This window comes from Castor canadensis, chromosome 11 (genome assembly GCF_047511655.1).
Source record: "Castor canadensis chromosome 11, mCasCan1.hap1v2, whole genome shotgun sequence".
Classification (NCBI taxonomy): Eukaryota; Metazoa; Chordata; class Mammalia; order Rodentia; family Castoridae; genus Castor; species Castor canadensis.
The window spans coordinates 122368032-122382346 of record NC_133396.1 but is presented as its reverse complement, the minus strand read 5'-3'; the positions used below and the strand labels follow the sequence as shown (position 1 = coordinate 122382346).

Genomic DNA, 14315 nt, shown 5'->3' with positions numbered 1-14315 from the left:
GCCAACTATAAACACATTTAAGAAGATTCAGATACAACTCTAAATCTTAACCAGAACATTTGGAAGCTTTTGGGTAGAAGGCATTTTTAATCTCTCTCCAGATCAGCTGGATATCCCTGCATAGTTATTAATTTAGACAAGATAAGCCTTTGAATGCTTCTGTCCTTATAAGTTGTGGAGGAGGAAGGCAATGAGCTAGAAATTCATGGGCACTGGGCAAGCCTATAATTTATCAATGTATTTGCTCATGGCACACTCCTCCCCAGTTTGCTCATGTGATCCAATTGTTTTTTACATATTCTCATATTATAAATTTAGAAAGAGAAAGAGAAAATCATCAGTCACATGAAATTTTACTGACTGTCATATGAAAAGCCTGGGATAATTGTCACCCAGGAGTCTATCCAGCCTCATCCTTAGGGAGAGAGAGGAACAGCTTAGAATGGAGCCTGGAGTAATTTTTTGGAAACAGATTGTGACTCTGATCATGGAAAAAGGGAACATCTTGATGACGACTCCTCCAGTTGATTCATTATAAAGTCTGAGCCTCCAAAATTCTGGGTGCCTCCTCTGTACATGGCAAGTACTCATCTCTCCAGACTCAGCACAATGATTGTGTCTCCTTCCCTGGTCTTTTGCACAATCACAGGGGCACTGATCAGCCCCCGGTCTATAAATAGGCACTAAGTGATTTATCTGTGGAGGTCTAATCTGGAAAAATGGAAACCATGCTAGGTATTTCAAGCAGAAGAGATTGAATACAGGGAAATACACAAATATGCAAAGGCTGAAAAGCAAAAAGGAGCAGTAAGGCAACCCAGGTACTAGGGACTGCTCCAGGGCAGGTGGATGCCTAGAATCTGGGAGTTCAGAGACTATAGCCCTGGGGGCTGGTGTTCACACCTCTGAGGGGGGCTTCATGACTTATGCTTGACCAGGTTCTCAGAATGCTGCTGAGAACCAGTTGGTGAGTGTTGCTTTAGTTGAGAATTTCATAAGAAGCTGGGGCCTGGAGCCACTGTTGACTTCTGGTGTTGGGACAGATGCTGACAAGAACTGGCAACAGAAAGGGAGTCTGCTCTTCTCCTTCCTCCTCCTTTATTCAATAGGCATTGCAACAACTTAATGATGGAACCAGGACAATCCTGCAGAGGTGTGTAGAAAATCTGGGCCTCAAAAGTCAATAAAGCAGGCACTTGGACTTGCTTGTGGTAGCTTCTAGGCCAGAGCTTGGTTAGCAGGGAGAGGGAAACCCAGAGAAGGGGCTAGTGGCTCTGTCAATGGGCGGGCCAAGCAGCCCTAAGCTCTGACCCTAAGACACCCATTAATGGTGTGGCTGAGGCTAGTGACCATAATTCCTGCTGTCATCCCCCAGGATTTGCTTTGAACTGAAGAAAGATATAGCTGTCATGAGCTAGCGAAGTAAAAGGAAGAGATACACATAAGTGACTCAACCTTGAGATTCCCCTAGAGGAAGCTTAGAAAGAAAAGCCTCATCTGCTCCACCAATCAGAATTAAATAGTGGGTGGATGGGATGGCTAGAGAAGGGGAAAGAAAGGAAAGAGAAGGAAGAAAAAGCAGACAACTATGACTCTTATCCTCATTCTCCAGCCCATGGATTGTATAGAGTGAAACAAGTAATGTATATATAGTCATTCCTGTTTGGCTTACTGGGAACTCCTCAACAGAGATCATGATACCATAAGTTTGGTTTCCTCAATTAACAAAGATTCAGAAACACTGAAAACGAGCTGCTCAGGTGCCCAGCCAGCTCCTGACTGAGCAAACTGTCCCCACGCTTTCCCTGTCTGTGGTGGCTCTCTTCTGACTCAGCACCTTAGCCTCACTCTCCTGAGGGCAGAAGATTGCAGAACACCCTTCAGGCCAAACATAACTTCACAACCATAAATCTGTAAGGAAACAGCACCAAATTGATAGAAAATGGGAAAAGGATGTGAACAGACAGTTCCCAGAAAAAGGAAATACAAATGGCTCTGAAGCAAATGGAAAAATCTCAACTTCACTCTTTTTCCCCCATTGGTGCTGAGCGGGTGCTCCACTCCTCCAGCCCCTCAACTTCCCTGTTTGTGAGAGAAATGCAAATTGGAAGTATGACAGGGTATTGCACCAAATTGGCACAGACTCAGTGGAGTCACCTCATACTTGTGGCAGAAGTATAAAACAATAATTCCTCTAGAGAGAGCAGTTTGTAATATCTATCAAAATGACCCAGCAATGCCACTTCTAGGACTTTGCACTCAGATGTAATTTCACACGTGTGAAATGAAATGCGTACAAGGATATTCGCTACAAGCATTGTTTGTAAAAGTAAAGGTGGAAACAGATATGAAGGTTTTCATGGCCACCAGGTAAATAGTTATGGCACATCCACCCAGTGGAATTTTTCTCAGCCCAATAGAAAGCATGAGCAGAGTGATATGCACTTCTACAGAACAGTTGCCAAGATATAGAACCTTACAAAAATAAGAAACGAAACCAACATATATTTCAGAGTGAAAAGTTATGGTTCTGTGTGTGTAGAATCTCTGTGGAAGGAGAAACAAGGAGCTGGGAACTCTAGGAGCCTATAAGGAGACAGGAATTAGACATACAGAAGGATTTACTTTTCCCTGCTGACCCTTCCACACTTTTGAGTTTTATATTGTACAATATCTGGTAAAAAAAAAAAAAGTGGACTAAGTTGGGCTTAGTGGAACATGCCTGTAATCATAGCTACTCAGAAGGCCCAGGTTAGAAGGATCACAGTTGAAAGCCAGCCCAGCCAAAAAGTGTGTGAGACCCCAACTCAACCAGTAAATTTGGTGTGGTGGTGTATACCTGCCATCCCAACTATGTAGGAAGCATACGTAGAAAGATGGTAGTCCAGACCAGCCAAGGCATAAGTATAAGATCTTATTTGAAAAATAACCGAAGAGAAAAGGTCTGGGGGCGTGGCTTAAGTGATAGAGCACCTACCTAGCAAGCACAAGGCTTTGAGTTCAAACTCCAGTACCATCACCACCAAAAAAAAAAGAGAGAAAAAGGGGGTTAAAACTGGGGAGGAACAATTCTTTTCTAAAACTTACTGGAGGCATGTGAGATGGACTAAAGGGCAGGCTCTCTTCCATAGAGGGAGATTTACCCCAGAGGATGGAAACTACTGGAAAGTGCGTGCCCGCCAGAGTGGATGTTCACTGGCGTCCCCATTTCTCCATTTCCTTGGCATTTTCCTCCCCGCACCTGGACTCTCAGTGTCTGGCTTTACAGAATAAATACCTGTGTCCTATGCCACCCTCCTCTTCCAGGCCTCTGAGGGTAGAGGCCAAGTCTTCCCTTTCCATGCACCCCAGCCCTTGGCGTGGTGCTCAGCACATGGGAAGATAGTGAGTGTGGAATGCCCACTCATTTATTCACATTGGGACCCTTCGATGTATCTTTTTACACCTAATTCCTGTCTCCCTCACTCTGTGTCAGACTTTCAACCTCTCTGGTGTCCCCAGCATCTATCCCAGTGCCCTGCACACAGTAGGTACTCAGTAAGTATTGAAGACAAGCCTCCCAACAGTGATTAATTTCACCTCCCTCAGAAGGGAGGTGGCAGGCTGTACAAAACAAGGTGCCCAAAGCCTAGATCGGTGCTCCACCCATAGGGGTTGTCAGATGCACCAGGGGCATGAGGATGGGGTCTGTTACAAGTCCTTCTTGGACCATCACTTTGAGCTCAGGTGCTGGGACCCATTAGAGACTGTTCTGATGCAACTGGTCACATTGCTGATTCTTGCGGACACTGCCTGTCACTTGAGAGGAATCAGAGAGCCCATGAAGTGCTGGTTCCACGCCCCGAGGTGACCCACAACTGAAGGAGCATCTGGAAAGCCTACAAGGAGCCCATCATGTAAATATCGTGGTCTGAGGTCACAAACATGACCAGCCAGAAACTGCAGCAGCTCAGACCCCTTCCCTGGGGGCCAGCAATTAACCCATGGGAGAGTAAAGAGCTGAGGAAAGGTTCCTGAAGGACCCCAGACTTGCTGCCCTGGCTGCTGCCTGTACACACAAGGCAGGTCTCATACCTTATTAGTAATCAGCAAACACGAATGACCTTCAGCCACGGAGAGACTCAGTCTGCCTTGATTCACTTCTCCTCTGCACCCCATCCTGTCTTTTCTGCCCGGTGGACAACTGGTTCCAGGTGCTTGGTGCTGAGCAGAGCAGCGTGTGAAGAAGAAAAGCTGTGAGCATTTCCCAGTTTGCCCCTGCAGAGGGTCCTGGAGGGTCTGCAAGTCCAGGCTGCCCAAGTGGGTAGTTCTGTCAGCAGGGATCCTTGGTGGTGGGGGTTGGGCACGAATCCCAGCGGTGGTAGAGCATCTGGTGGTACTTGCCTCCTGTTGCCAGCACACTCACCCTTGGGGCCATCAGCCAGAGCGGGAAGCCGAGGAACACAGAGTTCCTTCAGAGTGAGGTCTTTCAAACGCATCTTTCTCCGTCAGTTGGGTTGAAAAAAACAGCGTCTGAGTCAGTTTCTACGTCAGATGAAGATCCTCCTGAGTGCTTTGCTGTATCTTCTGACATTGCCACGCTTACTGGGACTCTGCCTCTGTTCTGTGAGACAGGATGCCCCTCCCGCCTGCATCTGACCAAGTGGTGCTTTAGTTTGTATCTTGGCCTTAGCATGCACTTCCCTTGGGAGGGGAAGACAATTTGAGGACTTCAGTTTCATAGGACTCTGAGCTCTTAGATTTAGAAGGGTCATTGGCCCTACCTTCCATCAGAGGCAGATGTCACTCAAGGCTGCCTTCCTAATGGAAAGGAAAACTGCAAGCCAGAGACCCAGGACACCCAGTTCTCATCAGAAGACTCTGAATGTCATAGGTTCCCTTTGGCAGTAACCAAACTCTGCCTTCAGTAACTTCCCTCTGTTGGCCCCAGTTCTGTCTTCTGGAGTGGTATAGAATAAGTCTAAGCCTTTCCCACATAACCTCATGGCCTCTCCCCGACTGCACGATGGTTTATCTGCATGCCCATATGCTGGAGCCCTTCTGCAACTTCTGGAAGTAGCTTGTGTTGTGTGACAGTGTCATTTGTTAAGCAAGGGACCTGGCACTGGTCAGCCTTACTCACATCTACAGTCACATGGTGTGCTTTTTTGTTACCAAGGCTGAGCTGAGCGCATATACCCCCGCCCCCAGCAACACACACACACTAACCCATTTCCCATGTGGCCTGAGATGACAGCAGCAGTGACCGTGGCTACTGTCCAGGGTCAGGCGCTCTGGTCATCTGTGTTCCCACACGGCTCCACCTCCTTACAATCCTGCAGCAGAAATGGGTCACTCTGGGGAAGAGCAGCTGTAGTGTCAGAAAGCTTGTGACTCTTGGCAGAGCCCTCAGTCTCCAGGGTATGCAACTTTGATGATAGGTTCCTTTAGTGTCCTTTTCCCTCCCTTGGACAGTGACATAAGGGCCGTAGTCCCTGGGCAACTCTGCTGTTTTTTAAAAAAATTGTTTTAACAGAGAGAGACCCCAGATTCCGTGAGACTTCAGTTGGCCTGCCCCTTCACTGCCTTTTCTTGATACCAAGGGCCACCTCCATGCTCTGTGCTCCCAAGAGATAAACAAGATACTGCGCTCTTGCCAGGGGCCAGATTGCTGTGCACAGCACACCTCAACCAAGCATCCCCTAAGCCTGGACACCCATCCCTCCTCGGTCTCCCACATCCCTCTTTACCCTATGACCTAGAAGATGAGATGCCTTTCTAAACATCATTTGTAAAATGTTGGATGCACACCATAGTTTTTGGAACTAATCTCAGACCTGTTCTGCTTCTGTCTGTTGAGTTCCTTTTGAGGAAGGCAAAAGACAGTGCAGATAGTTAATATCACACTAATGAGACCAATCTTCTGGGCTTGGTGTCCTCTAAGAGAAACCATGTCCAGCAGCTGCACCCCAGGCACAAGCCAGCCTGCCTTAGAGCAGGGGAAGGAGGAAGAGGGGCTAGTTCTGCCTTGCGCACCCCCATTCCTGGAATAAAAGCAGTGGCTACTAGAAAGTGGCACCTAAGGGAGCTCTTATTCAACAGTACGTCCAGCTTTCAAAGCGATTATGTTCCTCAGTGTATTGATGAGCAAAACAGACTTTTGCAGATGCTGTAAGCGGGAGCAGCGAGGTAAGAACAAAGCCATCTTTGACAGCGGGCAGGAACATTTCCTTCCTCGTCCCCGTGGTGGCTGGCATTCACAACCTACTGTGGCTTCTGCTAACTGCAGGAAAAGCGGCTTCTGCTGCTGCTGCTGCTGCTGCTGCTGCTAAACTTGGCTTTATCATTCTGTTCTTTGCTCCGAACTTCAAGTCAAGTAATTTAGGATCCTTTATTTAACAAGTGCTTTAGGAAAAAAATATGTCAGACATGCTCACTGCCATCACCTTTTCAGATATTCGCGTGGTTCAAGCGTTGTTCTCTACCCCTTTCCTGCTTCACTGATGGAAGTGGTAATGAGGGTGGAGTAAGTGCTCCTGTTCTTCCATCCCTTGGGAACATCTCCCCCAGGCACACCCATAAGTGCGGATGATGGCAGGACTGGGGCACTTCTGTCAGTTGACTTTATGTCCTGTGGACCTGGAAAAAGAGGCCAAGTAGGCATGTGGGGTGTGGTTTCTTGTTCAGGTACTTGTCACAACTGTATTTTTTAGTTACCTGAAGTAGGGATTTGTACTCTTATGAGTACTTAAAACTCAACAACTTGGGCTGGGGGTATGGCTCAAGTGGTAAAGCACTGCCTGGCAAGTGCTAGTTCACACTCCAAAAGAGAATGTATTAAAAGTCAACAACTAGTATCTATGTTTCTTCAGTCCCACTGTTTAGTCATTGACTATTTTCACCATGCATACCCTAGTCACAGTGACCTGAGAATAAGGAAACCAATTCCTAGACTCCCAGAGGTGATTCTACCTCTGATCCAAAAGAGGAATCTCCTCCTTTGTGTCATGGCACACTGACCATCTTGTTCCTGGCCATGTTTCCCCAGTAACAGGAATCTCAGTCTCTTGAACCACTTCAGTGCCAGTGTCCCAGCTGCCTACACATGCCTTTGCCTCCCTGGTGTCTTCTCCCTCTTTCCAGCTCTGTGCTCTCTGTATTCAGATGTCTTCTCAACCCTCGTTCATTGGTAGATTTTTATATATCTGTAGCAGCCACTTTGTCTTCTCCAGTGTCTTTCTGTTTCCAGGTAATGTCACCAACTCCATCAACTCCTTGTCCTGTAACATGACTCCCAGACCTCTGCCCTTTCACATTTGTGTTGCTGCTTTTGGAAACAAAACCGGCTAAGTTCAGCTATATTTATCTTGTTCCATTTTGACTTCTTAGTGTCAGCCCATCGTCCCAGCCAACCCAGCTTTTGAGAATCCTATCTCTGTCCTCTGTGTTCCCCCTGAGACTTTTGTAATCTACACATCTCGATCACATAGCTGTGGAGCTGAGCTTCAGGTGCAGTGTCCTCAGCACATTCTCCAAAGGCCTCATGAAGGTGCAGACTGTGCCTGGGTCAAGAATCCAGGTTGTCTGTCTAAATGCTAAGCATACCATAGATGCTTAATAAGTAACCCCACCCCATTATCTGTGGATGTCTTTCCTCTGAGATTTCAGTGAACTGTGGTCAACTTCAGTTCAAAACATTAGATGGAAAATGCCAGAAATAATTCATCCCCTTTAAATTATGCGCCATTCTGAGTACCATGATGACATCTTGTGCAATCCCACTCCATCCCACCTGGGTTGTGACTCTTCTCTTTGTCTGGCATATTCACACTGTGTATGCTACCTACCCAGTATCTTCATGGCTTGATAATGGGATTGCCGAAGCACATGACCTTCCTTCTGGAGCATCGCCAGAAGGTCAGTAATAGCCTAACGCTGTGTCACAGTGCCTCCATCATTCTCCTCACTTCATCTCATTATGTTAAATCATCACAGGAAGAAAGGTGAGTAGAGTTAACATTTAGGCCACATTCATGTAACTCTGATGATTATAGTATGTTGCTATAACTGCTACATTTTCTTATTAGTTGTTAATTTCATTCTGTGTGTAATTTATAATCAAGCTTTTCATAGGCATGTATGTAGAATTTAAAATAGTATAGATAGGGTTCAGTACTGCCCATTATCCCAGGCATCTAACAGGTGTCTTGGAATGTATGTCTTTGAGACACAGAGGAACCTCAGATGTGGGTGAGCAGCGTCAGGGCCATCTAACAGGAGCCTGACTCGCAGTGCGCCGTCCTTTTGTTTCAGCAGAGTGGCTTTCGTTGGCTCATTTGCTAGTCAGCATCCTCTGTATTACATAGTGTGGTCATGAATTAACAATGAACCACAGTCCTAATTAGGCTACATTAGGAACCAAAGTTAAGGAAACAGCTGGGGAAGCACGTTCCAGCTGTGCAGCCTCTGCCCCAGTGGCTGGAGTTAGGGCTGTGGCACCACCTGCAAGAGACAGTTTTGGGGGAAGCTGGTCCCTCACCCTATTGGCTCCAGAGAGAGAAAATATGTGTTTTCCAGCACCATCTTCTGTTTGTGCTGTCAGAATAAGAAAAAGTGGCTCCGGCTTTTTCTTCCCACCCCCCGAATTTCACATGAAATGATTTTACTTTGTGGCAGTCGGTGCTTCAGGAAGCGGCTGCCTGCAGGGCTTACACGGGAGCTGGGGAAAGATGAAAAATGTGGCAGAGGCTGGCTTCATCAGCATGTGAAATTGACTGTGAACAACGTGATTTATTAAAGACTGCTGTTGGTGCTGGTTAAAGTGTGTACACAGCACCTAGCAAGAGATTGTTGCTCCGGATGGCAGGAAGCTCTCTGAGGGAGGTCCCACCACCCCTTTCCTCCATCTCCCTCTGGAATTCCCTGTGGAGGCTTGGTTCATGGCAGGGCTCAAATAATTGTTGTTTTGACAGTTTTAATAAAGGATCATCCAGGTCCCAGGAGACTGCTCTCTGATGCCATGGTCTAAATTAGGCCCTAAGCAAACAAAGGATGTCAATGTGCTCATTAATGATTCCTCCATCCTTTTACAAAGACAGAGAAACAGAGGGAGGCCCCAGAAGATCGGATGACAGCGTGAGTGAGGGGTGAAAACACAAACTGGCTATGGCCTCCTGCGTGTTACCTTGGGCACCTGATGTAGGGGCATGATGTTAGAGGAAGAGGCCAGGAATTTAAAGGAAAAGAGACCTGGCTAAGAGGCATATGCCTGATTTGAGTCTTTCTGCCATATGGCCTGAAGCAAGTTACTGCTTTCTGAGTGTTGGTGGCCAAGTGGAGTTACATAGCCTTGTGTTCCAGTTAGCCATTAGACCTTGGGAAAGTGACTTTTCTTCTCTGAGCCTCAGTTTCTATATATATGGGAACTAAGAAATGAGGCTCGCAATACCTGCCTGGTAAGGTGATTGTGAGACTGGAACACCCCTAGCAGAGCACCTGGTAACATGGGATGCTCAGTAAATATCGTCTCTGCTGGTGGGAGTGGAGTCTACAGATGGACAGCTCTGTCAGTAGAAAGCCTCAGCTTTTTGCAGAATTATCCTGAACAGTGGTTTCCAAAGCATGGTCCCTGAACCAGCAGCATCAGTGTCACCAGGCAACCTGTTAAACATGCATGTTCCCAGGCCTGCCAAGAGATGCTGGATCAGAAACTGGCGGGTGGTAACCCTGTAATCTGGGTTTTTAACATACCTTCCAGGTGACTTGAAAGCAGGATCACTGTTGGGTTTCCTGCTTCAATTACAAACATACAAGAACCATCTAGACCTTTCTTGTGAGGGATGTGAAAGACAACTGAGTGATTTTGGAAAACCACTGGGGGCTGAGTGAGTGAGGTAAGAAATTATTATTAGACCCTCAAAAACGCAAGAGTCTGCTTCATAACTTCTGTCCATCTCCCCACATGTTTGGAAATGGACTCAGTAGTTTATAGGCTCAGAATCCTGGACAGTTTTTCTCTCTTTGTGTGACTGTAACATAGTCAGCCTATGAGGGGAAAGACTCCTGCCCGACAGCTTTATTAAAGTTAAAGATCTAAATTTAGCCTTGAAGGAAGGGCTGCAGACTTAGGATCATTTGATGAATGGCTCCGTGATATCTCCTGGCTGCAACTACTGGAGTAAATAAGATTTAAATAAAGGACCTTATCACTTCTCCCCATCAGAGCTGAACGTTGTTCAACACAAAGTGCTATCAGGAGCCAGTGCTTTTAACGAAGGCAGCAGTGCACAGTTATCTGAATAATTAATGGAACGATGGCAGTGAACCTGGTAGGATGTTGCAGAGAATGTCAAGGCAGGGGTGGGCTGTCTCCTGGGTCTTGAGCCAGCTCCCTAGGACTGTGGCTGATGTATGAGCTAGTTCTCAAAGGAAAGAAATATCCTCTGATAGCTTCAAAGTAGAAAATGCCACCAAAGCAAAGATACATGGATGTGCCTCAACTTACAATGGGGTTACATCCTATTGGTAAGGATGCAATCTTACAAACCCATCATAAGTTGAAGATATTTTAAGTAAAAAATGCACTTAGTGCACCGAACAGACTGAACACCATAGCTTCATTTAGCCTAACTTAAATGTAATGAGAGCACTTCATTAGCCTATAGTTGAGCAAAATCACCTGAACAAAGCCTATTTTAAAGTGTCAGATATCTTATATACCTTATTTAATACTGTATCAAAAGTGAAAAATAGATTGTATGGGTATACTTTCACACCATTGTAAAGTTAAAAAACAAAAAACAAGCCTCTTAAATTGAACTTCTGTAAATCAAGGATGTTCAATATATTTATAAGATGGGGGGGCTGATATTCAGAATATCTTACAAATGGTAAGGCATGGGCATTGAGCAGTCCATTGGAAGAGATGATGGCAAAGTGCAGGACAGGTCCTTGAGGCCCCTGCCAAACCAGATGTTACCCCTTTGTTGTCAGAAAACAAGTCATGAGAGAGAAGCAGGGACCTCGGGCCTCTGGCTAGAAAACTTGGGGGGTGGAATGGGTAGAAGAAGCTAACATAGTTTTAGTGGTAGATAAATGGTGAATAAGGGTAGATTTTTAAAAATAAACTAAGGGACAAAGTAGTGTGACATTCTTTAGATGGTTTTCCAAATAGGATTCTAGCTGACACGCCAGACTTGGGAGTGGACTCTGGAGGAAGTGTGGCTTTGAACAAGAATATCAGTATAAGGTTTAAACTACACTTCCAGAACCTGCTACCTGTATAATTCATGACAAGTTGTTTATCTTCAAAAGCCTTAGTTTGTTCCTTTAAAAATGAGAACAGTAATTTCTATCTCAGAGTGTTGTGAGAATTAACTAAGATTGTGTAATCTTTGTAACCTGTAAAGTAGACTGAAGATTCTTTGTAAACTGCATATGGATGAAAGGCAGGACAGGAAGAAAGTGTCTCTGCAAAGCTTGTTCATAGTCTGGTCATCAGACACTTTCTTCTAGAGATGGTTAACAGCAGGATGTGGCTTTTGAAGCCCTGTTACAGCCAAGATGGCAGACAGGGCCTCAGGAGTGTTGCCCCAGCCGACAGCTGAGTGAGCGTTTGATGGGGTAATTGATAGCTCCTGCACTATTCAGCAACTCAATTAACTCCTGTCCCCATTAGGAGGGATTGATTTCTTCATGAAATAGGGGTTTGTGCTGATTCAGCTATAGCAGCCTTCCCTTTCCAGAAGCTATCTGCACAGTGAAGACAGTTCCTCAGAGGCCACGGTGGAGGAAGACATGATTGGGGAGCCTAGGGCTGGGCCCTATGCTCAGCAAGTCCTCCTTTGCCTAGGGAGATGCAGGACCCCTCACTATTGTGTTTTCCTGTTCTTTGTTTGAACCAAGTCTGTGATTTACTAATGTCCCATTGTTGCCTTTAAAATTTCTGTCAACTTTCTCGAAAATTAATTAATATGCAATCAGATACATTCATTCAAGGTATACAGTTGGATGAATTTTTACCATTTTTGAACCTTCATCATTCCAGAAGATTTCTAGTGCCCCATTTGAAATCTATCCTCTCTTTGTTCCAGTTCCCGTCAACAACTGTAGGCTTTTCTGTAATTATAAATTAGTTCACATTGTATATAAGTGGAAGAAGATAGTAGGTATTATTTTGCCAAGGGCTTCTTTCAGTCAGCATAATTTTTTTGTGGTAAATTGTGTATGTCATACAGTTTTAACTGATTTTTAAGTACAGTTCAGGGAAATTAAATACATTCACATTGTTGTGCAACTATCACTACTATCTTTCTCTGGAACTTTTTCATCTTCCAAAACTAGAACTTTATACCCAATAAACACTTCCTAATCTTCTTTTCCCTTCCAGCCCTTGGTAACCACTCTTCTACTTTCTGTCTCTATGAATTTGACTACTCTGAGTACTTCATATAAGTGGAATTGTGTAATTGTTCTTTTGTGTCTGGCTTATTTCACTTAATACAATGTCTTCAAGGGTCATCCATCTTGTGAAAAGTATCAGAATTTACTTCCCTTATCAAGGCCAAAAAAGATCTCATTGCATGCTTATACCACATTTTGTTTATTCAGTCATCTGTCCATGGATGCTTGGGTTGCATCCTTTTGACTATTGTGAATTATTCTGTTATGAATATGGGTGTACAAATATCTCTTCTAGTTCCTGCTCTTAATTTTGGGGAGCATGTATGTTATTCTATGCTTAAATTTTGGAGGAACCTCCATATTGTTTTCCACAGGAACTGTACCATTTCACATTACTTATCAAATAGATTTTTTTCACCACACCCACTTCTTGTTCTGATTATCCCTTCACTTTCCAGAAAATCATTCTTTAACTTCTCATAGCCCTGCATGATGATCTATTCCTTCAGCATATGAACCTCTACCTTTCTAGTCCTTTCAGACTAGAAAGGACTGATTTAATTGCTCAGAGAATTGCTCAGCTATGATGACCTCAAAGAAAATTACATTGCTTGATTTCTCTTAGCTCTAGCTATTTCCCTCTGTGTCCTACCTGCTTCTCATTAGCTATAGTTATTACACAATTTACTGATACCCTATTAACAATGTCATTATAAAACTACCTATGTCCTACTAACTCCATCTCTTACGCCACCTACATTGGTCCTTGTAATTGAATCTCTTGTGCTACACATTCTGCTTCAATGCCTTTAGCTCTATCTGTCTGATCTGTCCTATTAACTGTGCTAACCAGTATAGTTTTGCAGGGGTGGTTTGACTTTCTAGTAACCTGTTCATAACATCTTCAGTGTTGCCTAGCTATGATCTGTTAAAACTCCTCACTCATTTAAGTCTTGTTAGGTCAAGGAATCAAAAGCCCAGTAGGAAGTTACATGTACCATTGACTCTAGAGACCCAGCCTTCTGGGCTCAGAGTATGTTGGGTATTTCAGCGGTAAAGTGCCTTCTTCTGTCCATCAGGCTGTATAAGCCACATTGATTTGGTGGGAGGAGTGTGTGTGTTGGAGGACTGCCCAGTGGAGGTTGGGGAGGTATGTAAGGAATGGCTGTTGGGAGTTGGGTGAGAACAGATCATGGAAGAAGATTGAGAAGGGAAAGGCTAAGGGGTGGAGAGGACTACAGGTGGAAGTCAGTGTTCTTTGTCAGGAAAAATCTGTTGTTAAAGACTAACAAGCTTGTATGTGCTTCAAAATAGCCCTCTGAGTGTTGCCAGAATGACAGACTATCCCATTTGTTTTTTGCTTTTGCTATCCTGACCTCATCTGAGTTGGGGCCTCTGTTCCATTCCCTTCTGCCCTTTGGGCCACATCACTGCTTACTGAGCAGCTGCCTCAGTCAGACCTGACCCTATAGGCAACCTAAAAATGATGATGTTAAGATTTAGGACAGGGCCAGGCACGTAGAAAGTGCTTGTGAAGTGTTGGTTGAATAATATGGAAAGGTGATTTGTACAATCTGTCTTTCCCTTGTCTTTGGGTATCTTCCTCCTGAGGTGAGGAAAGGACCAGTAATCCCTGGCAGCCATTTAGCACATACCCTGATTACCATCTTTAGGAACTTTTGTGCATCACAAAGGCCAGTGAACTTTACGTTATGTGATAGGACGCTGGCCCAATAGTAATCAATTATACTTCTAAAACACTTTAAAAGTGTTACCAAAGCTGTGGTCATTCTACTCACATGTTTTTAAAAGAAGTTTTTCATTTTTATTTGTTTGTTGTTGTCCAGGCTCAAACAGTCCTCCAGCCTTAGTCTCACAAGTAGCAGGGACTACAGATACATGCCACCATGACTGGCTCTAAAAATATGGTTTGA

The 14315-nt window shown here is 44.8% G+C and overlaps 1 protein-coding gene and 1 long non-coding RNA gene across 6 annotated transcripts in view; one reads left to right on the top strand and one right to left on the bottom strand.

Annotated features, from left to right (window-relative positions):
- Positions 1-5069, bottom strand: part of LOC141413948 (uncharacterized) — a 31372-nt gene extending 26303 nt beyond the window's left edge. The window contains exon 1 of the long non-coding RNA XR_012439003.1: positions 4075-5069. This is a non-coding gene — a long non-coding RNA (uncharacterized lncRNA). The remainder of the gene's footprint in view (positions 1-4074) is intronic.
- Positions 1-14315, top strand: part of Hhat (hedgehog acyltransferase) — a 317030-nt gene that overhangs the window by 299567 nt on the left and 3148 nt on the right. The window lies entirely within an intron of this gene.